The sequence below is a fragment of the Schistocerca americana genome, chromosome 1 (genome assembly GCF_021461395.2).
Source record: "Schistocerca americana isolate TAMUIC-IGC-003095 chromosome 1, iqSchAmer2.1, whole genome shotgun sequence".
Lineage (NCBI taxonomy): Eukaryota > Metazoa > Arthropoda > Insecta > Orthoptera > Acrididae > Schistocerca > Schistocerca americana.
The window spans coordinates 846,475,810-846,501,915 of NC_060119.1; the positions used below are offsets into that span (position 1 = coordinate 846,475,810).

Below are 26,106 nucleotides of genomic sequence, written 5' to 3' on the forward strand. Positions count from 1 at the left end.
TGAAACTTCCTGGCGTGAGTCGTGCTTGGGTAGCTCAGTTGGTAGAGCACTTGCCCGTGAAAGGCAAAGGTCCCGAGTTCGAGTCTCGGTCCGGCACACAGTTTTAATCTGCCTGTAAGTATCATCTGGTGCTGTTCGAACCACGCACGAACGCTGCGAGCTGTCTGACATGCTCCTGGTCTATCGTGCCGAGAAAAAACAAACTGCATGTAGGTGGACGTGGACCCCAAGGACAGACACTTACCTGCGTTCATCCACTGTGCCTTCTAGAATGACAAGGTCACACAGAGAATGCCTCGAAAACATTCCGCAGGCCTGTACTCTTCAGACAATTTTTGCAAGGTGTTAGCTTCCAGAAAATCATTATATCTTAATCAAAAAGTTTCAATTAAAGTGAGAGGAGAAAGATAAGGATGCTGTCTAACACCTACTCTTTTCAACCTCTGCTTGGAAAATATGATTGACCAATGCTCATTAGATGACAAAGGCGTAGGAATTGGAGGAAGAAGAGTAGGGTGTTCGAGGTTTGCTGATGACATGGTCCTTCTAGCCACAGGGGAAAGAGAATTACAGGATTTGGTGGACACCATTGAAACTAACGGAAAAAAATATGGAATGAAAATTAACACAAATAAAACAAAAGTATTGGCACTAGGAGGAAACAAGGAAATAAAAATTATGCTGAATGGAGAAATACTAGAACAAGTGAAAAATTTTAAGTATCTTGGAAGCAGGATAGACACCGACTGGAAGTGCACCACATAAATTAAAACGAGGATAGGAATGGCAAAAGAGACGTTTTATAAGAAAAGGAGAATTTTCTGCAGCGGTCTGGACAGAGAACTCAGGAAGAGACTCATAAAATGTCTTGTATGGAGTGTTGTTCTATATGGCGCTGAAACATGGACTATGAGGAAGAAAGGCAGAGAAAGGCAGAGAAAGGCTGGAGGCTTTTGAGATCTGGACATGGCTCGGGACGGAAAGAATAAGTTGGATGGACAGAGTAAAAAATGAAGAGGTACTGAGAAGAGTGGGAGAGAAAAGACAGTTACTAGATGTAATAAAGAGAAGAAAAAGAAATTGGATTGGGCATATATTAAGAAAGAATGACGGACTGATAAAAACAGTTTTAGAAGGTTATGTAGAAGGGAAAAGGAAGCGAGGAAGGAAGAGATTTCAGATACTGGATGACAAGATGGACGGTACAACATACAGCAGCCTTAAGAAGGAAACAATGGATCGCAGAAAATGGAGAGGCAAAGGACCTGTTAATATGCCAGATAAGTGATGATGATGATGACGACGTTTGCTTCCAGACGTTTCACGTCGTGCACGCCAACGGGCATGGAGCATAAAACGTCATTCATCTCAAAAGGCACCTGTCGCCAATCAGTGGACGTCCAGTTGCGATACTGGAGTGCAAATTTCAGCCTTCGTCGCTAAAAAAAAAACCAGCAATCAGCATGGCTGCACGAACGAGGCGCCTGCTGTGGACGTCCATACGCAGGATCGCTCATTGAACAGTCTTTGAGGAGACACTGTTGGTAGGCCCTTGGTTCAGCTGGGCTGTCAGTTGCACGTCTATTCGCCCGTACACCTCTCAGCAGGGGTTGTTCACGCCTGTGATCTATGGCCGATGCTGCACCACAGTTACTTCGGCGCCAGTTTTGGATAGCGCCATTTTGCCATGAGCGGTATACTTTAACCACGGCATCAGACGAACAGTTTACAAATTTGTCGTTCCGGACGTCCTCCTACCCTTGACCCGAAAGCCAATGATCATGCCCTTTCGGAAGTCAGATAAATCGCTTCGTATCCGCAACACGACACCGACTGCACTGATTCACGCGTGCCCCGACAAGCATTACACAGTCACCACTGCTAGCACTATCACCCTATGAGTGGTTACTGCAAGTTGAGGTCGAACAAAAGCGGCTGTCAAATTAATGTGACTGGACGTGCGACGTGCAAAACTACGAGTCGTTCAATAAGTAATGTCCCTTTTTTTTTTTTTTTAATGCCGTTAATATACATAGAAAAACGTCCTTGTTGGTGCTTAAAAGAAAAAAAAAGTTCAAATGTGCGTGAAATCTTATGGGATTTAACTGCTAAGGTCATCAGTCCCTAAGCTTACACACTACTTAACCTAAATTATCCTAAAGGACACACACACACACACACACACACACACACACCTCCATGCCCGAGGGAGGACTCGAACGTCCGCCGGGACCAACCGCACAGTTCACGACTGCAGCGCCATCAGACCGCTCGGCTAATCCCGCTCGGCCTGGTGCTTCATAGTTGATGTTTGTTCTGTGCTCCAGTGAAGTTTCGAACCGTTCTGGCAGACGGCAGAGCCATAGTACAGCTTCAAAATGGTGTCTACGTACGCTACAAGCAGCGTGCTGTTATTGAATTTTTTTGTGCAGAAAAAGAAACCGTGGTGATCATCCATAAACGTTTGTGTGCAGTATATGGCGATGCTGCAGTTGATATGAGTTTGCGATAGGTAGAGAAAGTTACAACCTCAGGAAACGCAGAAACAGAGCTCCATGATCAGCCACGTTATGGACGTCTTGCCACAGCCACTGTTCCAGACGTGCTGAATCGTGCGGATGCCATTATTCGTGCCGACCGGTGCATCACAACTCGAGAATTGGCTCTACAGTTAGCGGTCAGCATTGGAAGTGCGTCTGCAATGGTCGAGACTCTCGGATATTCAAAGAGGTGCTCACGATGGGTTCCACGAATGCTTACAGCGGACCACAAGATTTAAAGAAAGGCCATTCCATCTTAATTGTTGGAGCGTTTTGAGACCGACGGAGAGGCCTTTCTGTCACATTTTGAAGATAACGAGAGTGTCAGTCATGCAGTGAAAACATGGCTGCACCTATAGGACAAGAGCTTTTAGCAGCAGGGAATATGTGCTCTTCCACAGCGTTGGTGTACGGCCACAGAACGTGACGTAGACTACGTAGAAAAATAGGACATGGACAAGAGACCTTGATGTATATTGTCACCAAATCCTGACCCTTAACAATAAATATCTTCTGAGGAAAAAAAGTGGGTCATTACTTTGGTGCACACTGTTTTATGCGTGGTCTTCTGGAGAACTTGCATACCTTGTTGGTTGTATGGGAAGGAAGAAAAACCAACAGCAGAAAGACGTGCTGTGATACTGCACCAAATGACTGAAATATGTCTCACTAAACCGCGTCAAACGAAAACGAAAAGTAAGTCCTTATTCAGAAATTACAGAATCCCTCGATGGCGTCAAGTATTTTCTCAACATCTGAATGACCATCACTATTTCTTTTAGTAGCAGATGGATTAGGCACATACGACGTCTTAGACGGTGACTGACTGGCACGCAGTTCAGTCAAGTGTCAACCATGGCTCGTACAACTTTCAGACGTGTATTTCAAAGTGATATGTATCATTGCCTGTGGTGCTACGAGCAATCAAATATTCAACTAGGGTTTCATCACTGTTGTGAGATGTTGGGCACACTTAATCCCACAGGAAAGTGTTATGTTTCCCAGGGCATTTCGGATAACTTTTAAAAATAAGATCACTAAAAAAAACGCCAGGTGTGAGGGAAGCAGGAAATCAGAAAGAATAGACATGAAACGGGTTTAAACGAACGCCGTGTACACGAGTGCATAGCTTATCAAATTCGAAAAAAGACGCATTAGATGTCTGTGGCTGAAGAGCGAAGATGTTTACAACTTCAGGGTTTTAACAGCTCCTTTACACATTTTACCTGTAATATCTTACAAGGCAGGATTGCACTGCTAATATTTGACTTCGTACGTCTTTAACAATGAGCTCGGAATTCGTTTTAAGATTCTGCCGCGCACTTACTACATCCAACAAAAATGAGTTATCTCGAACAATGACCACCTCTACGTCAGCCTCCATTGATTGCGGAAAAAAAAAACGCCGGTAACGTGAAACTCACGCTTTTCTCATTTGCCATCCTGAAAGTCATGGATCAAGTTAGTGTGTTGTCCCTTCTGACTTCTGAAAGGATTCTGTTCAGTGCCAGGCCCACCCATGTTGATGAAAATTCGATCATATGGGCGTCAAAAAAGGATATCTACGACTGGATTCAGGGCAAAGTAGTAGGGAGAACGCAGCATGCCATCTTGGAAGGACAGATGTGAAAATAACTTCAGTAGCGCGACAGGGAAATGTGTTGGAACTGTCGTTATGTGTGCTATATATTAATGACCTCCAGATGACATTAATAATAACTTCAAATTTTTGACAGATGACGCGGTTATATGTAATGCGCTACATTCTGAACTTAGCTGCATAAATTATCTGATGATGTTCATACTTCTACGTCGTTCAAAATACGGTACCTTGCTTTGAATGTTCAGAATCGATGTAAACTTCAGACACACAGGAAAGCTATTTCTAGGACTACAACGTCAAACAGTCTCAAACGGAATCGTTCAACTCATAAAAAGACCTGAATAACAATTTGTAGAGACATGAAACGGAATGATCACACAGGCTCAGACTTTGGTTCATTGGTAAAATACTTGGGAAGTTGACTCAGTTTATAATGGAGACTGCTTAGAAAACAATAGAGTGAGTGTGACCCATCACAGAGTATTAATCACGTGTGTGGGACCGATATCAAATAGAACTAACAGCAGATGTTGAACGAAAGCGAAGAAGGGCAACAAGGATGTCCACCGGTCTGTGAGACTCATGGGAGAGCGTCACTGAGATGCTAATTAATTTGAACTGGCAGACCACTAGGATTCGACGCTAACTCTCCCGCGAAAGCCTACTAACCAAGCTCCAAGAACCGTTATTAAGTGAGAAATCTAGAAACACACGGCAAGCTCCTTCCTATCGGAAAAGGTAAGATTAGATTAAACGAATTACAGGGCACACCCAGGCATTTCAGCAGTTATTCTTCTCGCGTACCACACGCGAATGGATCAGGAAGAAACCTTAATACGTGGCCAAATGGAACGTATCCCCGCCATGGATTTCACATCGATTTGAAGAAGTGTACAGGAGGTGGAGAAAAATATGGTTCAAAATGGTTCAAATGGCTTTGAGCACTATGGGACTCAACTTCTGAGGTCATCAGTCCCCTAGAACTTAGAACTACTTAAACCTAACTAACCTAAGGACATCACACACACCCATGCCCGAGACAGGATTCGAAACTGCGGCCGTAGCGGTCTCGCGGTTCCAGGCTGTAGCGCCTAGAACCGCATGGCGAGAAAAAATGGAAACACGAAAACGCAACTCATTACCACCCTAACACTCCTTGTAGTCGTTTCTAACTGGATAAATACAGGTGTTGTATGGTCTTTAATGGTACCTTATACCACTCTTCCTGCCAAAAGATGGCAAATTTAGATAATGACAATGGAGGCAGATAGCGATCACGCAACTTCGTCTGCAAAGTAGACCCAAAAGGCTCAATGGTATTGGGCTCTGGTGACTGTGGTAACCAGTGGATATACGAAAATTGATCCTCGTGCTCAAAAAACTGGTCCTGGGCGATGCGAGCCTGAGCAGTGGTTCATCCCCACTGGGGAATAAATATGGAAAAAAACGGAAATCAGCGTTTGGCGTCATTGTCCTGGAGGCCCCTTCGGGGCAAGGGGAATAAACGTAGTACCATGGGACGGACCTAATCAGCCAGAATGGTCACATAATTCTTGGCAATAATGCGCCCTTGAAGAGTAACCATGGGGCCCATGGAAAATCACGTTACGGCTGCCCAAACCAACGGTGGACCTCCACCATGATTCACTCTTGCGCCGTAAACTTGGCATGAAGCCTGAAACAGTGTGGAACAAACTCATCCACCAAATTACTTTCTTCCATTGTTCCATAGCCCACGTTTTGTGGCTTCTGTACCATGTTTTCCTATTATGTGGATTTGCGTCAGTGATGAGTGGTTTTAGACATCCAGTTCGTCCTGCAGTTCCCTGGTTATCTAACTTTCTTCGTGTTGTTTTGGTGCTGACAGGGTTCGCGAGTGCGATATTCTGTTCTGTTAATTTCTGCAGCTGTTGTCCTCTTATTTTTCGTCATAATTCTCTTATATGAACGTCCGTTGCGATCACTCAACACACACTTTCGTCCGCGTTGTGACTGATGATTTTCCGCTTTCCCTGTAAGCGTTATAAATCTTGGATAGGGTGCTTCTTTTAACACCAACACTTAGGCCACCTTAGTTACGGAAGCACCGACCGTACGTGCACCAACAAGTTGCCCACGTTCGAATTCACTTAGATCCGACATAATACAGTCACAACTCCGCACAGAACACTGTTCTGACCACGGTTAACACTTGCAACATATTGAGCACATTGCACAGGTGGCTTTTGTGTTCAAATACAACAGTCCAACCTGCTTGGCTAGCGTCTGCATTTATGTTCAAGCGTTCATTTCTCGCTGCGTTTCGTCATTTTTTCCAATTGCTGTGGATATATTGTATTTTCTGTTGTTAAGGATATCCAAAGATCTATAGTTTTCTTCCTTCGAGTTACGCGTCGTCGATTTCGAACTGCACGTATTTCGCAAATGGAATACCGGGTTTCATCCTAGCGCCGCCACTTGCTTGGAGCACATTGCCTCAGTCCCAGTAATTCTGAAGGCAGACGCCAGCGTGCTATTGTAGTAAGTATACAGTGGCCAAGCCGTCGATCGTGAAACACGGGGTTGCGGCAGCTCGCGGTGCGGCGTGCCGTCCTTGTACGCCTGGGTCAATGACGTCACACCCACAACGAGGCGAGTCGCTGGCTCGACCACAGCAGCTAGCCTGCGATTGCCGGGCTGCCCAACGACACTGGCATCCGTCTTCCCTGCAACTTTGCGTGAGAGGAAAAACATTAGGCGCTATCATTCACGAAGGACTCAACTCGCACTGTAGTCAAAGATCGGGCGTAAGGGAAGAAACACCTGACTACTTCGATGCTGCCGAAAACTAACAACTAAGCTGACACTCTATTATTCGAGAAAGCGAAACGTAGACTCAGCCAAGGCTGGAACAAACTTGGCCACGAGATAGGTACCGCCATGTTCCTGTTCAAATCAGCGCCCGTTGCTACCTCGCAAGGAAAACCGATCGCAGGCAAGGCCTTCTCGTCCAGTCGCGACAGCTTTCCGTTAAACATCTATTGCCAATGAGAAGAAGAAAGGAGTCATATTGCCGCCAGATGTGCGACTTTACGTGAAAGTGAAATGTTAAAGTTGAGAGAGCCAATGATGCTCAGATTATGGCAAGACGTAACTTCGCCAAAGGAGAAGCTAAGTGTAAACAGTACATACCTCATTGACAATGTAGGTAGATGTGTAATTAGGCAGCAATATCTGCGGTATTATGGGCAATACAAACGAAGACCAACTTTGCGAAAACTACACGCATTTGGTTCTACACAACTCGACTTCAAGACAAGCAAGCAAACTCTGGCAAAATCGGTTCTGTCTAAGAGATTTCGTTTCAAAAGGTGGCCAAATAAAAGAACAATCATGTGAGCAAAGGAGACGACATACATAACGCATGAAATTTTCAGGAGAAACTCGAGAATTAGAACTGAAGTGGCCAATGATTTATTCAGACGAAACGTGCATTCATACTCTTGTAAGAACTCTAGAATGTACCCTAGAGTGAACTCTAGGGTATAAACACAACGGTGATAACATCCTTTCCAGGGCTTCAGTTTTTTTTACAGGGTAATATTTACTAAGGTGACAATGTATGTATCTGGGGACTTTTAACACGCAGCACAAAAGACGACTTGTGACAGCAAGAAATCAATCTCTCTCTCTCTCTCTCTCTCTTTCTCTCTCTCTCTCTCTCTCTCTCTCTCTCTTCCACGTCGACTACTTTGGGCTTTCGCCAGAATTCTGTGTACAGGGAATATGCGTGTTTTCCAATATTCCCCAGCTCAATGCAGCAATCAGTCCTATCAACCAACCTAATAATATATTTACAAGACGAACAAATTTATTTTTACTTATTTCAGGTTCGACTTTTGTCTCTTCTTCGTTGAGTCTCTTATGTATCTGTGCATGTATTATTGATCAGGAATTTTACAAGTGGCAACTTTCTCATGCGCTTAACCTCTGTTAACATTTGCATACAGGAAAAAATATCATCTTCGAATGTTGTGAAACTAGAAGATGCTAATCATATGCACTGTAAAATACAAACACTCTTAGTCGCAATATGGTGCTGCGCTGTTACTGGAAGCATTACGCCAGCACATTACTCGTAGCAGAAATAGAACGGGGGCGCAAGAGTAGCGTGACAAATGCTGCACTGCCGGCGGTTACGTCACAGACCGGAGCACGGCGGCGTGCTTCCGGGCGCATGCGCAGATAGCCTTGGCGCCAGCGTCCGCGGCTGGCAGGTGTCGTGACGTCACGTTCAGTGTGCCGCCGTAAACAGCCCGGCCTGCCTTACGTCAATCGGAACATCGATGTTGGGCATTATATCGCGCTGCTGTCCGTAAATACATTCTGCTACCTCTATTTTCGTATGTCTTGCACAAAAGAAAGAAAAGTTAAGAACTAGAGACAATACGAAACATGAAATAGCCTACTGAATATTTTTAAGAAACCAACATGCAATAACCGGGATTCAGATCGTAGTATTTATCCCTTTGAGCCCTAAGGGTGTGACTCACTGATACATAGAAGCATCTCGTCAGTACATCTATTAATATACTCGAAACTTCGATATTGTTTGTTTGTTTGTCCACGAAAGGAGTTCTCAGCATCAAAGTTACACAGTTTTAAACGCCACACTAACTGGGAGCAGTGGCAGCAGTGGACGTTAGAGGAGGGTGTGGGAGAATAAAAGAAAGAGGAACGTGATGGAACACAAGTAATGCAGAGTGCGGGAAAGGAGGTGGCGTGACTGTCGGCGATACAAAAAGGTAAAAAAGGATAAAGAGTAGAAGATGGAAGCATTTCCGTTACTGTGTGAGTGAGAGATACTTGTCGTACTTGTTTTTAGGGTAAATGTTACACGGTTGAGAAAAGGAAGTGCTTCATTCTGTTATTAAATGCGACAGGGCGTTGATTTGTGCGTGAAGTGCAGGGCAACTTCTAGTTCCAACAGCAACAGAAAAGAAGTTCGTGAATGCTATTGTTTTACGGATAGGCGCAGGTAGAATACCAGATGACACCTTGCACTGTGCTATGATGAGATGACAGACACTTGTTCTCTCCAAAATAATTTCAGATTTAATAAGTCTAGCGTTTTATGTTTTAAACATGTTCCTGACGAGCTTATCACGTTCATTTGTGTTGTGTGATTCCAGGATTCAAATTTGTAGACTTACGAGCAGTATCACAACTTGTTTTGCTCCCAGATACCAATGACTGAAGGACGACCGTGAAAATTCAAAAATTGGGAACGAACCTCCATGAAACTATATTGCTATTAGCCGTGAGCTTGTAGTAATACAAGATTTTCTTAACACTAATAATAATAATAATAATAATAATAATAATAATAATAATAATCTGTAGCTTGTAAAGATTTCCAGCGAGGTAGACGAAGTTCAAAATTTTTATAGCTGACTGAAGCTTTGAGAAAATAAAGTGGTACTTTAGCTGCACAATGAAGTAATAAATGACACGGAAGAAACCACGTGTCACACCTGAATGGAGAAGCCTCAAATCGCGCCCCGTGCCTACGCCTAGCGCGCGTAAATCAGACAACCCGCGTGACAACATCGTGTTGCGGGTTGCGTGCGCGATTCTCTAGCAGCTATACGACTGTCGAGACTTACAGGATGATTTCAATTAAAGCGTTTTTCTTCTGGTTTAAAACGTAGGAATGGTACATCCTAGTTTAAAGTTGTCAAAGTATGTGTCTACAGCTACGGTCATTAACACATTTTCATTAGCGGTTGGAGATATATTGTAGCAGCCTATATTAGGACTTAACGTCCCATTGTCAATTAAGTCATTACAGACGGAACTCAAGTTCGTACAGAGAATTGATAGGGAAGGAAACAATCGCGTTCTGTCCTAAGAAACCATCCGGGCATTTTCCCTGAGCCATCTAGGAAAACCACGCAAAACATAAATCTGTGAGATCTGAACCGCCCTCTGTGCATTGCGACACAAATATGACAAGACGACTGGGTTCCATATTTCTGATGTTTGTAAGAATAACGCCTGTACTGCCAACTGCAACGAGTTACCTCTCCGGAAAGCTTGTGAGACGAAATAAAAGCTGCTGGAAGGAAACATGACAACAAAACATGTAGGGCACACATGAGATACATCATCACGTACTTCCGCTCTGGAGTACGCTGAAAATCCCGAAAAGTTATATGAAGAACATACAAGCTAACATCTGTAGTTTTTGATTCATGATTAAACTGTTCACGTCTATTGCTGCAATGCAACTTCAAATCCACTGCGTACACCATAACAGATTATTTCTCTTCATGCAGCTCTACTGAACATTCTTGTCTGCATTTGTTTCAAGTGGTGAATAGAACACTGCCTGTTCTTCGGGCCGATTGATCCGCGGACGATATTCCGTCACTGATAGATAGTTTTTGGTATAGCCACATATCGCAGTGGTGAAACACTCACCAAGCTGCTTAAATCTCATGAATATTTACTGCAGTTATTTCATGCTTAAGCCACTTCTCCCATTTTCGCAGTTCACGTATACTCTCTTCCCCCTTTACTTTTTGAGTTCGATAAAACTCGCCACGGATTTCTCTCCTGCCTCAGCTGTATCTCAGAGTAACACTTGCACCTTACATCCTCAATTACTTGTTATATGTATTCCAATCTCTGCCTTCCTTTCCAGTTTTTAACCTCCACAGCCCCCTCTAGTAACATGGTGGTTATTCCCTGATGCCTTAACAGATGTACTGTCATCCTGTCCCTTCTCCTTGTCAATGCTTTTCGAATATAGCATTCTTCACCGATTCTATGGAGAGCCCCCTCATTTCTTACCAACCAGCTTAATTACCGTTTTCTATCACTGTTGGCATTACCCTATACTCATCTCTCCAGAAATTCTTGTACTGTTTCCATTTTACTTCACCGACCCGACTTACATCTAGATTGAGCCTTAGCATTTTTATTTTCAGTTTTTCAAATTTCCTTACCACGTTCAAGCTTCTGACATTTCACGTTCCGCCGGTCTTCTCTTATTCATTATTTTTTCCATAGTTACCTCCCCCTTGGTAAACTCTCTCCGGACATACGAATGGGGGACTATTCCGGAATCTTTTGCCAATGGAGAGATAATCAAGACACTTTTTCAATTACCGGCCACACGCCCTAAGAATACACATTGTTCGTGTTTAATGCATCGGTTTCCATTTCCTTCTGATTCCACACGCCGTTTATCATTGCTGATCCTTCCGACTTTTATGTTCAGTTTTCCACTTCAAGATTGTCCTGAAACACTGTCTGCTCCTACGCCCTCTTTAACAAGGCCGTTAACAGAAAGAGGGTGATTCATTATATCGGTAGTCTTCGGACGGCATTGGCGAGATTTTTTTATTCAGAATGTAAGCTTTGCATAGGTTAGATCTCAGGACCCAAGAGATGTTGATTAGTTATCAAAGGTGCTAACCGTAGACCAAGAGTAACATCCCCCCTCTAATCAGCATTTGCTTTCGCGGCAAATGGCTTCCGGCAACAGACGAAACTACCTCTTACCACTGTTGGGAGAGCTGACATGATAACGTGAGTTACGTTCCTCGGTACGAATGCGAATAGCCATGGGCGTCTGAGAGCAGCCTAAGTGAAGGTAAATATTTGTCTAGGGCTCCTAGATGACTACAGCAGTTTCTCAAGGCTGTACAGAGGCTCACACTTGGTGAGAGGGGTAAAGACCGAATCGCAGAGGTGTTCCCTCACGTCCAGGAGACGGCTGATATTTAATGCGATAAGGTTTCTCTAGCCGTATGTCAACCGAAGTTGTACTTGGAATCCTTCCCCGAATGAAGAAGAAATTAAAAATCAGGAAGCGATCTTCATTTGCGGGAGTCGGCACAAGTACACACTGCAAGCACCCTCCTCCACCAGCGAAATCTAAAGGATGTTCGCTGCTGATTTCCATGTCTTTCAGAATAAGTCATGGAAAGAGTCACACCGTATTAGGTACAGAAAGTATATACCATGTATACAAGTATGAATTGCGGATTTCAGACAACAGATGTCGCATCAATGCAGTTTGCGCTATAACGATTTGACGCTGCGTCATTTTGTTGTGTCATCAACAAGTGTCAGATGTGCATGAGTGATGAATTGGGAAAATGTGTGCATAGTGTTGTGTTGTTGTGTTCAATACGCCGAAATTTATGCGGAACAAAGAGCATTCGCGGGCAGCATTAATTCTTTTGTTTTCATTTGAAGAAAACTGCTGCTGAATCATACCAGTAACTTCGAGAATCTTATGATGAACATGCTCCACCGCAAGATACACTTTAACGATTGTTTTGGCGTTTCAAAAACGGAGATTTCGATGTTGCAGACAAGGAAGGATGAAGATGTGAAATTGGAAGCATTGTTGAACGAAGATGATTCGCAAACACAAAACCAAGTCACCGAGCAATTGGGCGTTAATTAACAAGCTGTTTCCAATCGGCTACGAGAGACGGGAAAGATTCAGAAGACAGAGGAGTACCATATGAGTTGAACGACAGGCAAATGGAAAAGCGGGAAAAAACGTGACATTTTGCTCGCTCGGTAGAAAAGGAAATCATTTTTGCGTCGTATAGTAACAGGGGATGAATCGCTTGGGCACAAAGACGATACTCTGCGTTGGGGGGAACAGAGGGGCGTGGTCTATTACGAGCTGTTAAAACCTCGGGAAACGGTTAATACTAAACTTTACCACACCAGTTGATCGATTTGAATCGTTGCTGTTTGAAAAAAGGCCACAGCACCTAAAGAGGCAACACAAAGTCATTTTCTTTATGACAGCGCTCCTTCATATACGGTAACATGGATTCGCGACGCGTTGTAAGTACATGGTTGGGAAGTTCTACCCCTTGCGGCTTACACATCAGACTTGGCTCCTTCATTTGCACCGATGGGTCACGCACTTTCTGAGCAGCGCTTGATTCGTACGTAGATGCGAAACAATGGCTCGATGGATGGTATGCAAGAAAAAGAAAATTTTTACTGGCGTTGTATTCACAAACTGCCCGAAAGATGCGAACAATGCTTAACAAACGATGTAGCATACTTTGAACAAAGCACTATTTATCAGTCTTCTGAATTTAACATGTATTTTTAAACAAAAAAAATCGCATTTCATACTTGTGCACCTGGTATTGTCAGTACACGGCCATTCACTATTTTCATACAAGCCTGCAATTACCAGCCTCACTCTGACCTGCGGGAGAAAGTTATTACATTTTCTACGTTATTGATTTTAGCCCTATTGCTATCGCATTGCAATCTGAGAAACTCCTGATGCGAGTACCGGACTAGAAATTACAGACTCAACTCAGCCTTACAACTGATTTCTTGTAATATCTTTGGATCTCATATCAAAATTTTAGGTATAGTAGTTGTAAGTTGTCTACAGTTCTGCACAAACAAACACTTTAGAAGCCACGTATAGAATACAGCTTAGATCCACATTACCAAACTCAGGTAAGTCCAATGCAGTCACAAAACTTCTTCACTAACCTGACAGGATGGCTGGCGAAAAGTAAAACACGCCTAGGCTAAACCAAGGTCCTTCTTCCGAGACTCAGAATTGCCTAAAGAATTATTATCTGTGATCTAAACCCCACATTAGTGCAGCATGCCTGTAGTACGTTCCGTAAGGTTACGACCGACTCCATGAAACAGTTGAGCTCTAGCACCTCACATAACTGTGTAACATTTATCCTTTCAGTCAGTTCACACTGCATTTAAATGTTGGTTGCCTTCTGCCTCAGATCCCTCACAAACACTTAAAATACCCCTTAGAGCACTGGAAATCACCTCCAAGTGAACAATAGCTTGTGGAATCCACTCAGTATTACACGACCACGGACGATAAAGCCTCGTCAATGAAGTGGCTGCAGGACGTTCTAAATTACGTCCTGGTCGTAAACTTCCGAAATCAAAAACCGGGTCGGATAATTAACTACTATGACAGCAGGTCTCCAAAAGGCAGAGAGGCGGTGTGCTACAGCACTTTAAACGAGGTGACTTCTTTTTCAGCCGAGGACACGCCCACTGTTATACGAGACAGTTATCGACCACGGTCACAGCTGCTCAGTTAGTCTTTGACTGCAGCATTACTTGTTTTTATTTACAACTCAGCGTTCACATTTATAAAGCAATGTTGCTACTACTTCCTCTCCGCACACTTTAAGCACTTCGAACTGTCAAAAGCCTCATACAGCAGCACTCGTCACAATCAATACGGTTACGGCATCAATTACAATATTATATATGTCACACTGTCATATAATAGGTAGTACTTAGCATCTTTGTTATACACTAAAACAATGCGAACGTAGTGGAATAAAGTTATCGGCTTATTAAGCGTTTTCAAAAATTGTTGCTCGTTTTGATTATGCAATAAATTACGCGCAAGGTATTTTTAGTGTCTGTACTTCAACACACATATCGACAAGATGTTGTAGCCGCTCTGTGAAACTGCTGAACTTCCGAGAATTCAAACGGTCTTACTGTTCCACATTTACCCAGTAAAGCATGATTTTCATTATTTTTTGATAATTTGACGATGATGTAAGACAATCCCACACGCAACGACTAAATTATGCTATCGTTCAACTACACTTTTCACGATACTAAAGTACCCCCATTAATGTGCACTGAGGATAGTAGACGATCTCTATCACAAAAGCAGTTAAACTGAAACACTGGGCCGGTCGGAGTGGCCGTGCGGTTCTAGGCGCTACAGTCTGGAACCGAGCGACCGCTACGGTCGCAGGTTCGAATCCAGCCTCGGGCATGGATGTGTGTGATGTCCTTAGGTTAGTTAGGTTTAATTAGTTCTAAGTTCTAGGCGACTGATGACCTCAGAAGTTAAGTCGCATAGTGCTCACAGCCATTTGAACCATTTTTTGAAACACTGGTCTAGGGATAAATGCCCGTGCTAGAACATTTAACCCATATACGCTTCCAAACTTATGGATTGGCCTCTAAGGCTGTATGGACAACATTTTAGACCTTTCCACTGGGTATAGAAACAGATATACCAGCAGCCAGCGATTTTATCCCCTGAGGCAGCAGTAACGGAATTTTTGTCTGTCTTTTTATGAAGTCTCTGAAGAGTATGACAAGATCTTGCTTCGGTTTCGGTTTGAAAGATATTAATTGCTTCTATATTTAATGTACTTGCACATCGAAAAGAGTACTAAATACCTATAGTTCAATAAAAATGAAACCATTTGAGCGTTCTCGCTTCCCACGCCCGGGTTCCCGGGTTCAATTCCCGGCGGGGTCAGGGATTTTCTCTGCCTCGTGATGGCTGGGTGTTGTGTGCTGTCCTTAGGTTAGTTAGGTTTAAGTAGTTCTAAGTTCTAGGGGACTGATGACCATAGATGTTAAGTCCCATAGTGCTGAGAGCCATTTGAAACCATTTGAAAAATAGCTAGTTGTGTTAGGCAGCTAACAATCTGGAGAAGTTATTGCACCTTCTAATTTCATTATCATAACTTGTCTTCATTCTCCTTTCCATCTATTTAATGTCAGATTGATAGGGGAACCTTGGAGAGAGAACACCATTGCAGTTGTCCAAGGACTGGATAAGGAATTGACAATGTTGAACTCTAACGAAATATGTCAACATACAAATATAGCGATTTATGTAGGCGAAGGAAAAGGGAAAAAATGACACACAACTCCATCCGAGATGCGAACCTCACTTCTATCTAATATCTCAATTGATTCACCATTGTACGCCTCGCCCCCTAATAGGGAAAAGGTAGCTCACGTCAGCGCTATTTTCCTTGTATGAGAGAGAGAGAGAGAGAGAGAGAGAGAGAGAGAGAGAGAGAGAGAGAGAGAGAGAGACGGGGGCGGCGGTGGGAGTAACAGTGTGGGCAGATATAAAATATGTAAATAAGCAAGTCCTTGGTGACGACTTGCGTTTCCTAGGTGCACCCAGTCAAGGTTGATTGCAATGGGTTAGAGGTGACCTCGGCCAGGGTCTTCCCTTAGTGCTTAAGTGCTTCCTGCTGGTCTGTCGTCACGCCCACTACAGTATGTCACAAAAAAGCTGATGTTCCAGTTGACCTTGGCGTATTCATGTACAGTACACGCGCTGCAGCAACTCTGTTGGCATCCCCGCTTTTCACTACCGCAGTATTACCAGTAATTGTAATGACTTAGTAGCAAATCACTGGAGTCTTAACCCTGAGAGCAAGTAACATGATTCTAAACTTTGTCCGCCATTCTTCGAAGAAGAAAAACATTTTTCTCTCTTTGTTCGAACACAGTACCACCAGCTTTGCTGTTCTGGATGGACTCGTGTCTGATCACTGTCACAGTAATTCGCTTTTTCATGCACTTTGGAGGTACAGCCTGTGGTATTGTGTTTCTTGCCGCCGTTCGGTTACTATAGTATGAACATTGCTTAAGCAACGCACATTTAAAGTGACACTAAGGCGACTGTGAGAACATGCATCTCTGCACCTATGGCCAAATTTTTAAGGGCCGTTCACATGACGATTCCCAACTCTGTTACAAATAATTAACTGGCTGATGCTCATGAGCAACCGCCTGTCGTTAGTATCATATAAAATTAAGATAAACACGTTACGTGTATCAAAGTGGAGACTGCTCAGTTTCAACGGTCTCCATAACAAATGAACATGAGGGGTTTAACAAATATTAGACCCTATTTATCATTTTGTGTAAATTTAGGCAACCAGGCTTTGGTTAAACGGTACAGGAATCAGAAGTCATGCCGAGAGAAAGGAGCAGGCTTTCAGAGTCCTCCGTCCACCTCCACTAAAGTTACCAGCGTTACGCAGGATTACTCCTGGCAAATACTGGAATAAGTCCCTCCACGAGACCACAACTTCTCCCGTCGCCGACTCTGGTTATTACTCTGTTTGTAACAACGTCGATTACGACCGTATGCTACACTGTAAACCATCTGTTCCACACAGAAAGGTGGGTCTTAGGAACGTTAGGAACATTACAGAAAGGGCCCTCAACCAGCTCGGGGTTTTGACGATCTAACGCGTCAATTGGACAGAATTTGGCACAATGTCCCTCTGGAGGACTGACGAGTCTGTGAATCAATGCAAAGCTGAATAACTGTCTGCATAAGGGCCAGAGGTGGACCAAAGCATTATTTAGCTTGCTCAATTTGTGAACCTCTTTCTCTTAAATCAGTCGTCCATTTTTTCTGAAATTTTAATCATTTCTTTATAAATGTGCATCACATTACCGATTTTTGTCGTATTCGGGGAGTTCCTTGGTGGTGCGTAGTTTTTTTTGTGTATGTCTTTCTGCCAACGGCCTTACCGCAGTGGTAACACCGGCTCTCGCCAGATCGCTGAAGTTAAGCGGTGTCAGGTTTGGCTTGCAGTTGGATGGGTCACCGTCTGGGTCTGCCAAGCGCTGTTGGCAAGCGGGGTGCATTCAGCACTTGTAACGCCAACTGAGGAGCTACCTGAGTAAGAAGTTGCGGATCCGGTCACGAAAGCTGACAATGGCCGGGACAACGGTGTGCTGAGCGCATGCTCCTTCATCTGCAGCCAGTGATACCTGTCGTCTGAGGATTACACGGTGGTCGGTCGGCACCGTTAGGCCTGTTAGCACGAAGGAATATTTCTTTCTGATTGTGTTAGCCGATTTTCCAACCGACAGCACGGTGCCTATAAGCGCAGCAGGTATCACGGTAACATAGTTTGAAGGCGCCTCTGAACTACATAACGGCCTTAGTTAGAGAAGAAATATAGCCAACAGATTTCATTGTATACGACATAACCAAATTAAGACAAGATCAGCGGTATAATAGTCGTTCCCACTGAGCTATCAAACTGCGGGGATATTGACTACTACATTTTCCACGGGAATAAGCAGAGTGGTTTAGTGGACTACTCAGCGGTGGCTGACTGTTCATCAAACAAGGAACGTAAGCGTGCGGCGTTGCAAACACGGCAACTGTCATTTTGGAAGAAGGCAATGTCCACAGCATACTCAACCTAAACATGTGTAAGAATGTTACCGAGAATGTTGAAATAAACATAGTGGTTTATGTCTACGGTGACCTGAACGAGCGGGCCCAATCACGGTACAAAAAACATCCCCCTCCCCCACAAAAACTCGGAAGCAAATCCAGCGTGAAGTGCACCCTCCACGCACCGCAGATTAAAGACCCCATTTGTATTCGACGGCCGGCCGGAGTGGCCGAGCGGTTCTAGGCGCTACAGTCTGGAACCACGCGACCGCTAAGGTCGCAGGTTCGAATCCTGCCTCGGGCACGGATGTTTGTGATGTCCTTAGGTTAGTTAGGTTTAAGTAGTTTTAAGTTCTAGGGGACTGATGCCCTTAGAAGTTGAGTCCCATAGTGCTCAAAGCCATTTGAACCATTTTTTTTGTATTCGACGCTCTGCGTTATTTGCAAAGGAAAAAAACCACTCGTTGGATCAGACCATACGCCCACAGTCAGCTAATGTCGAGTTTCTGTGTTGTTTGACCCACTGAAGACGTGCTGCTCTACACGCCACTGTGATCAATGGCTCCCTGCGAAGTACGGGACTCCAAATGTTGGTTGGTTGGTTGATATGGAGAGGGGAGGGGGGCAAAACAGCGAGGCCATCGGTCCCACCTGTTTAGCGAAGGATGGGGAAGGAGGTAGGTAGTGCCTTTTTAAAGGAACCATGCCGGCATTTGCCTGAAGCAATTTAGGGAAATCGCGGAAAACCTAAATGAGCACTACCGGACGGGGATTTGAACCCTCGTCCTCCCTAATGAGTCTCCAGTGTGCTCATCACTGCGCCATCTCGCTCGGTGACTCCAAATGTTCGTTGCACGCAGTTCAAGTTGGATTTAAAGCCGATTGCCACTGATAAGGTGTGGAGCACGTCTCCGATCCCTAACGGTTATGAGCTTTCCACGATTATTGTTACTACGTCGTGTTACATGGCTGGGTGTGGTAGACACTGGACAGTGGGCGCTAATACCCCAACAAATTGGGCAGTTTCATTTATAGTGTGATCATTGGTACGTCCGAAGACGATAGCTCCTTTCCTCCAGTCTGTCATGTATTCACGTCAACCAGTCTTACTGCACCAATTCTAGACAATCGATTGGCACAAAGATAGCATATTACATAAAGTGAAGGAGGAGGGACGAGGCGAGAAACGAAAGGAAAGGGAAGGAAGTAACGACAGCCGCATCGGGACTGCGTGCGGAATCAGCGGTGACTAGTGAATGTGTGTGCTGGACGTTGATTCGAACCGAGATCTCCTGTTTACCAAGCAGTTGTGTTAAAAACTGCACCACCTGGACTTACTACATCTACATCTACGTACATACTCCGCAATCCACTATACGGTGCGTGGCGGAGGGTACCTCGTACCACAACTAGCATCTTCTCTCCCTGTTCCACTCCCAAACAGAACGAGGGAAAAATGACTGCCTACATGCCTCTGTACGAGCCCTAATCTCTCTTATCTTTGTGGTCTTTCCGCAAAATGTAAGTTGGCAGCAGTAAAATTGTACTGCAGTCAGCCTCAAATGCTGGTTCTCTAAGTTTCCTCAGTAGCGATTCACGAAAACAACGCCTCCTTTCCTCTAGAGACTCCCACCAGAGTTCCTCAAGCGTTTCCGTAACACTCGCATGATGATCAAACCTACCAGCAACAAATCTAGCAGCCCGCCTCTGAATTGCTTCTATGTCCTCCCTCAATCCGACCTGATAGGGATCCCAAACGCTCGAGCAGTACTCAAGAATAGGTCGTATTAGTGTTTTATAAGCGGTCTCCTTTACAGATGAACCACATCTTCCCAAAATTCTACCAATGAACCGAAGACGACTATCCGCCTTCCCCGCAACTGCCATTACATGCTTGTCCCATTTCATATCGCTCTGCAGTGTTACGCCAAAATATTTAATCGACGTGACTGTGTTTAACGCTACACTACTAATGGAGTATTCAAACATTACAGGATTCTTTTTCCTATTCATCTGCATTAATTTACATTTATCTATATTTAGAGTTAGCTGCCATTCTTTACACCAATCACAAATCCTATCCAAGTCATCTTGGATCCTCATACAGTCACTCAACGACGACACCTTCCCGTACACCACAGCATCATCAGCAAGAAGCCGCACGTTGCTATCCACCCTATCCAAAAGATCATTTATGTAGATAGAAAACAACAGCGGACCTACCACACTTCCCTGGGGCACTCCAGATGATACCCTCCCCTCCGATGAACACTCACCATCGAGGACAACGTACTGGGTTATATTATTTAAGAAGTCTTCGAGCGAGTCACATATTTGGGAACCAATCCTATATGTCCGTATCTTAATTAGGAGTCTTCAGTGGGGCATGGACAGCAACTTCTCTGTCTCAAGGAAATTCATTATATTCGAACTGAGAATATGTTCGAGAATCCTGCAACAAACCGATATTAAGGATATTGGTCTGTAATTTTGAGGATCCGTCTTTCTACCCTTCTTATATACAGGCGTCACCTGCGCTTTTTTCGAGTCACTCGGGACTTGGGCAGGAGATTCGCGATAAATGCAAGCTAAGTAAGGAGCCAACAACTGTTACTGTTTCCGTCTGGAAGAACATACAACACGCATTCATATAACTGATCCGCTTCGGTGGGCAGTGCATCCACAACCTTAGTCTCTGATACGCTTTCACATTTGACCTCCAGCAGGAATCTAAAATTAGAGAGCATGGAGGACATTAGACTGCAGATAGGTGGCGCAAGGCGAGAGTGTGAGGCGCCGTAGAGCGTGCCGAAATAGCGCTTTTGCGATAAACTCTGTGTCCAGGTGGCGCAGTGTTTAACGCAACTGCCTAGTAAGCAGGAGATCCCAGGTTCAAATCCTGGTCCGGCACTCATCGCTGCTGGTCCCGGACATACACTAGATTCAGCTGATGTCACTACTTCCTTCCCTTTCTCCCCGATTCCCCTTCAATTTACATAATATGTATCACAGCTGCGGATCCCGCATTCGTACAAAGATACCAAGTAGCGGTACAGTGGCTCCTGACCCCCTATTGGCATTTCTACACCATCTACAGGGCTCCAGAGCGAAAAGTGTGCTCTTTAAAGGAGAGGGGGGAGTTGTTGTGGTCTTCAGTCCTGAGACTGGTTTCATGCAGCTCTCCATGCTACTCAATCCTGTGCAAGCTTCTTTATCTCCCAGTACCTACTGCAGCCTACATCCTTCTGAATCTGATTAGTGTATTCATCTCCTGGTCTCCCTCTACGATTTTTACCCTCCACGCTGCCCTCCAGTACTAAATTGGTGATCCCTTGATGCCTCGGAACATGTCCTACCAAACGATCCCTTCTTCAATCAAGTTGTGCCACAAACTCCTCTTCTCCCTAATTCTATTCAATACCTCCTCATTAGTTATGTGATCTACCCATCCGATCTTCAGCATTCTTCTGTAGCACCACATTTCGAAAGCTTCTATTCCCTTCTTGTCTAAACTATTTATCGTCCATGTTTCACTTCGATACATGGCTACACTCCATACAAATACTTTCAGAAACGACTTCCTGACACTTAAATCTATACTCGATGTTAACAAATTTCTCTTCTTCAGAAACGCTTTCCTTCCCATCGCCAGTCTACATTTTATATCCTCTCTACTTCGACCATCATCAATTATTTTGCTCCCCAAATAACAAAACTCCTTAACCGCTTTAAGTGTCTCATTTCCTAATCTAATTTCCTCAGCATCAGCCGACTTAATTCGACTACATTCCATTATCCTCGTTTTGCTTTTGTTGATGTTCATCTTATACCCTCCTTTCAAGACACTGTCCATTCCGTTCAACAGCTCTTCCAAGTCCTTTGCTGTCTCTGACAGAATTACAATGTCATCAGCGAACCTCAAAGTTTTTGTTTCTTCTCCATGGATTTTAATACCTACTCCGAACTTTTCTTTTGTTTCCTTTACTGCTTGCTCAATATACAGATCGAATAGCATCGGGGAGAGGCTACAACCCTGTCTCACTCCCTTCCCAACCATTGCTTCCCTTTCATGTCGGGTACTAATATTCCCTGTGGTGAGCTTATGGTCAACGAGTGAGAAGCTGCCGTGTTAGAGCTACACGTGCACGTAGATCCCGGCCATAACGCTGCAAAGGGCGAACCATGCACGCACTCGCTGGCTGTCGCCACACAGCACCCGGGACTACGGACAGCGAGCAGTCCGCCTTCCCGGCGGCGCCGCGCGCGAACAGCTGGCGACCGACCGGTCGATGCCCCGGCGCGGCGTAGCGCGGCGCCAGATACCGCGATACGCACAAGAAACGGCGAGGCGCCTCGGAATTAGCATGCGTTCAATCATATCGCATGGCTGGCGCGCGCGCCGCCGATACCATCTGCGGCTATTGTGGAGCCGCTCCCGCGCCCAGCTGTTTATGCTAGTCTCCGCTCTCACGAGTGGCTGCGCTTGTACTTCCCAGGTTTCTATTCGTTGCATCTAGGCGGAGTGCGCGCAGCACACGTGGGGGAGGACAGGTCGCTTCCCGCCGCTTATCTTCGTCTGAAATCTCTCCATCACTGCCAGACTGTTTCACTTGCTGTCTGAAGATTCTAAAGTTGAAGATAAAATTACTTTCATCACTGCCTACCAGTGATGGGCCTTTCAGTTGGTTTGATGAGGTCTACCTGCTATCTTACGTAAATCTGAATATATCTGAAAAACACCGTGCTCAATAACATCAGTAATATACAGACTACACTCACGAAACCAAACAGTATGACCACTGCTCACGTAAAGACCGAACGCCACCTGACGGTTTTTCGGGTACGTGACGTAGTAAGGAAATTATATAAGGGAGGCAGAGACAAATGGAGAAACCCACTGCGTAAGCGACACTAATGAAAAGGCGGGATAAAGGCTGATGAGCACGCCTCATCACAGAACTTGGAGGTCGGAGACTTGCCTGGTCTGAAAAGCAGGACAAGCCGTCATCTGTGGCAGATCTTAAGACAGAGCACAAAGCTGGTGCAGGCGCAAATGTTTAGTAGCACACAGTCCAGCATACTTTGTTGAACAAGGATCCCGACGACATCGCCAATTACGATTGCAGTGGGCACAGGATCATCGTATTCCAATACGTATTGATCAACTTAGCAACTTGAAACATTTAAGTAAAATGTTTGTTCCTCTTAATATAAATTTAACGCAGGACAGTTACAACAAAAATTCCATGTTCCCTCATACTAAGATTAAACATTAAAAAACATCATTCTCATCAGAAAAAGCGATCTGGAAAATATCGTGAGGGAACAACAAAGGATTAGGACGGAAATTCTTGACTCAGGACAATCAGACTACTGGTACCCACTGAAATCTAAAAAGCAATAGGCCAATTACCAAACCTGACTGGACACATTAGAAGAGAACGATTAAATTATGCTCATGTTCCAGGCCTCCCAACAATGACGCACAGAAGATCACGACATACATCTAAAAGTTGTAAAATATGACATGGATTCAGCAAGTTAAAAAGGACCTCGAGGGACATCGGACAGATGTAGTGGAAGTAGTAGGTGGAAATCTGTTCAGTCAAAAGGTAAACTGTTCGACACTACAGTCAGACTATGAGGTTTACGGAGAGAAAATTATGAATCAAGTGGACTGATAAAGAACAATAGCCCACGGAGAGAGAATAAGAGCGATATGGAAGAACAGAAAAACGAATCTAAAAGCAATGTGTGATCCAACATGATCCATACAGTATTATTATTGCTGTTGTATCTTTAATAATAATATTAATAATAATAATAACAGTAGTAGTAGTAGTAGTAGTAGTAGTATTATAGGTAGGGATGGTGAGAGGTTGGAGCTTAACGTCTCGCAACCCAAGGGTTTAATTAAACTGGTGTATAATGTCGTAGGGAAAGAAATCAGACTTCAGCGACTGTTTGCCCTCCTTCCCATACGCGTAACAAAATCTTGCTATAGACAAGCATGACGATGGCATCCAGCAACGGTGCGCTAAGATAGTACAAGCAAGTCTTTTTGTATCTTTAATACTTTGACAGAATCCACCAGCGAGTTCCATTACCAGCAGGTTTTCCGAATATAGCCTTTGGTTCGTAGTTGTAGGAAAAAGCACGTTAATCCCTCTCTGGTTATTTTCCTCACCCGGACACAACAAACGAGCAGCCTTTCAGGCAGAGTGCGATTGGAACGCGTTTTACAGCCGGCGCATCTGGTTTTATGGATACTTCTCTAACGCCTGGCAGGATAACGCAGTTAGCGTTCCAAACGAGAGGCCCCAGAGCCGTGTCTTATATAACCAAGAGCTTGCCTGCTAGCCTTTATGACCCACCCAAACAATTTCTACTCACTGCCCAGTTGCACAATTTCATGCCCTCTGCGGGGCTTCACATGTCCACTTTCACCGTGACTCGCATGTACAATCACGTTAGTGAAGCGCTGCAATTCCCAAGAGCGCATCCTCACCATAGAGTCATCCGTTCCTGTACAGTAAACACACACCCTTATTAACAAGTTCTCTAAACGTCATTCATCGGCTGAACTTTTGCATCAGTGTATTACTAGGACGACACCGATTAAACAAGTCTCCAACTAATCTACACAGAGAAAACGACAAATATTTTTCTTCAGTTTTTCCTTGATTTTCGGACTTCCCGGTGTTCACTTTATCGGCGCTGTGTGCACTGGCAATACTTTGTACACAACCAGATTAATCCGTATTCAAATGGCTCCTGAGGCAGGCAGCTATGTGACTAACATGTGCTTGAAAGTGTACTGCTTGCCATTAAAATTGCAACGCTATTAAGGCTATTGTGTTCAGTGTACTACATGCATTACAGCGCAAACGCACACAAAAAATGGTTCAAACGGCTCTGAGCACTATGCGACTTAACTTCTGAGGTCATCAGTCGCCTAGAACTTAGAACTAATTAAACCTAACTAACCTAAGGACATCACACACATCCATGCCCGAGGCAGGATTCGAACCTGCGACCGTAGCAGTCGCTCAGCTCTAGACTGTAGCGCCCAGAACCGCACGGCCACTCCGGCAAACGCACACAGTAGGTAGGAATAAATCCACCCGTTCTGTATTTAAGGGGAGATTAGGCAGCGAGTTTCTCATTCAGAGGTCCCATCTGAATACTGCTTGTTGCTGAGAAGATAGGGTAATGTCTTCTGTGAGAAGAAGAAACGTATAGCAGCACGTATTCGTCAGCAGCAGCATCGTTAACTATTGAGAATGTCGTTCCGTTATATAGCTGCTCGCGTCGGTCAGGATCCCACACCTGTCATGTTAATAGTGAATCGATGGGCTCAGGGGAAATATACTAAACGCCAATCAGGACCGCAACGGACTGACGCAACTAGCGCCCGAGAGGACAGACATTGTCCACTCGGACATGCAGGATCATACAGCCAAGTCACGTGCTCGAGTCCGGAAATGAACTTCCTTACAGCAAGCCAAGTATCGACACGGACAGAGCTATGACGTCTGGAGCACGAAGGGCTCTCAGTATTGCGACCATTGTTGCAGCGTCCCTTGACGTGGCAGCAGAGAGTGGCAGCACCGACATTGCGTTCGTCACACGGTCCCAGTACCTGGTGGTGATGATGATGGTTTTGTGGTGCGCTCAACTGCGCAGTCATCAGCGCCCATACAAAGTTCCAATTTTTACACAGTCCAATTTTTTCACAATCCAATCTAGCCACTGTCACAAACGATGATGATGAAATGATGAGGACAACACAAGCACCCAGTTCCCGGGTAGAACAAATCCCCAACCCGGTCGGGAATCGAACCTGGGACCCTGTGATCCAGAGCTAGCAACGCTAGCCACTAAATCCCAACACCTAGTGTGAAGTACCTGGTCTCCTACCATCCGAACTTTACAGAAGCTCTCCTGCGAACCTTGCAGAACTAGCA

The 26,106-nt window shown here is 44.6% G+C and overlaps 1 protein-coding gene and 1 non-coding gene across 4 annotated transcripts in view; one reads left to right on the top strand and one right to left on the bottom strand.

The window, feature by feature from the left end:
• The window catches only part of LOC124613303 (protein outspread), a 760,625-nt gene that overhangs the window by 180,966 nt on the left and 553,553 nt on the right, over positions 1-26,106 (bottom strand). The window lies entirely within an intron of this gene.
• Trnas-uga lies at positions 23-97 on the top strand. The gene has a single exon. It is a non-coding gene; the product is annotated as a tRNA-Ser (tRNA).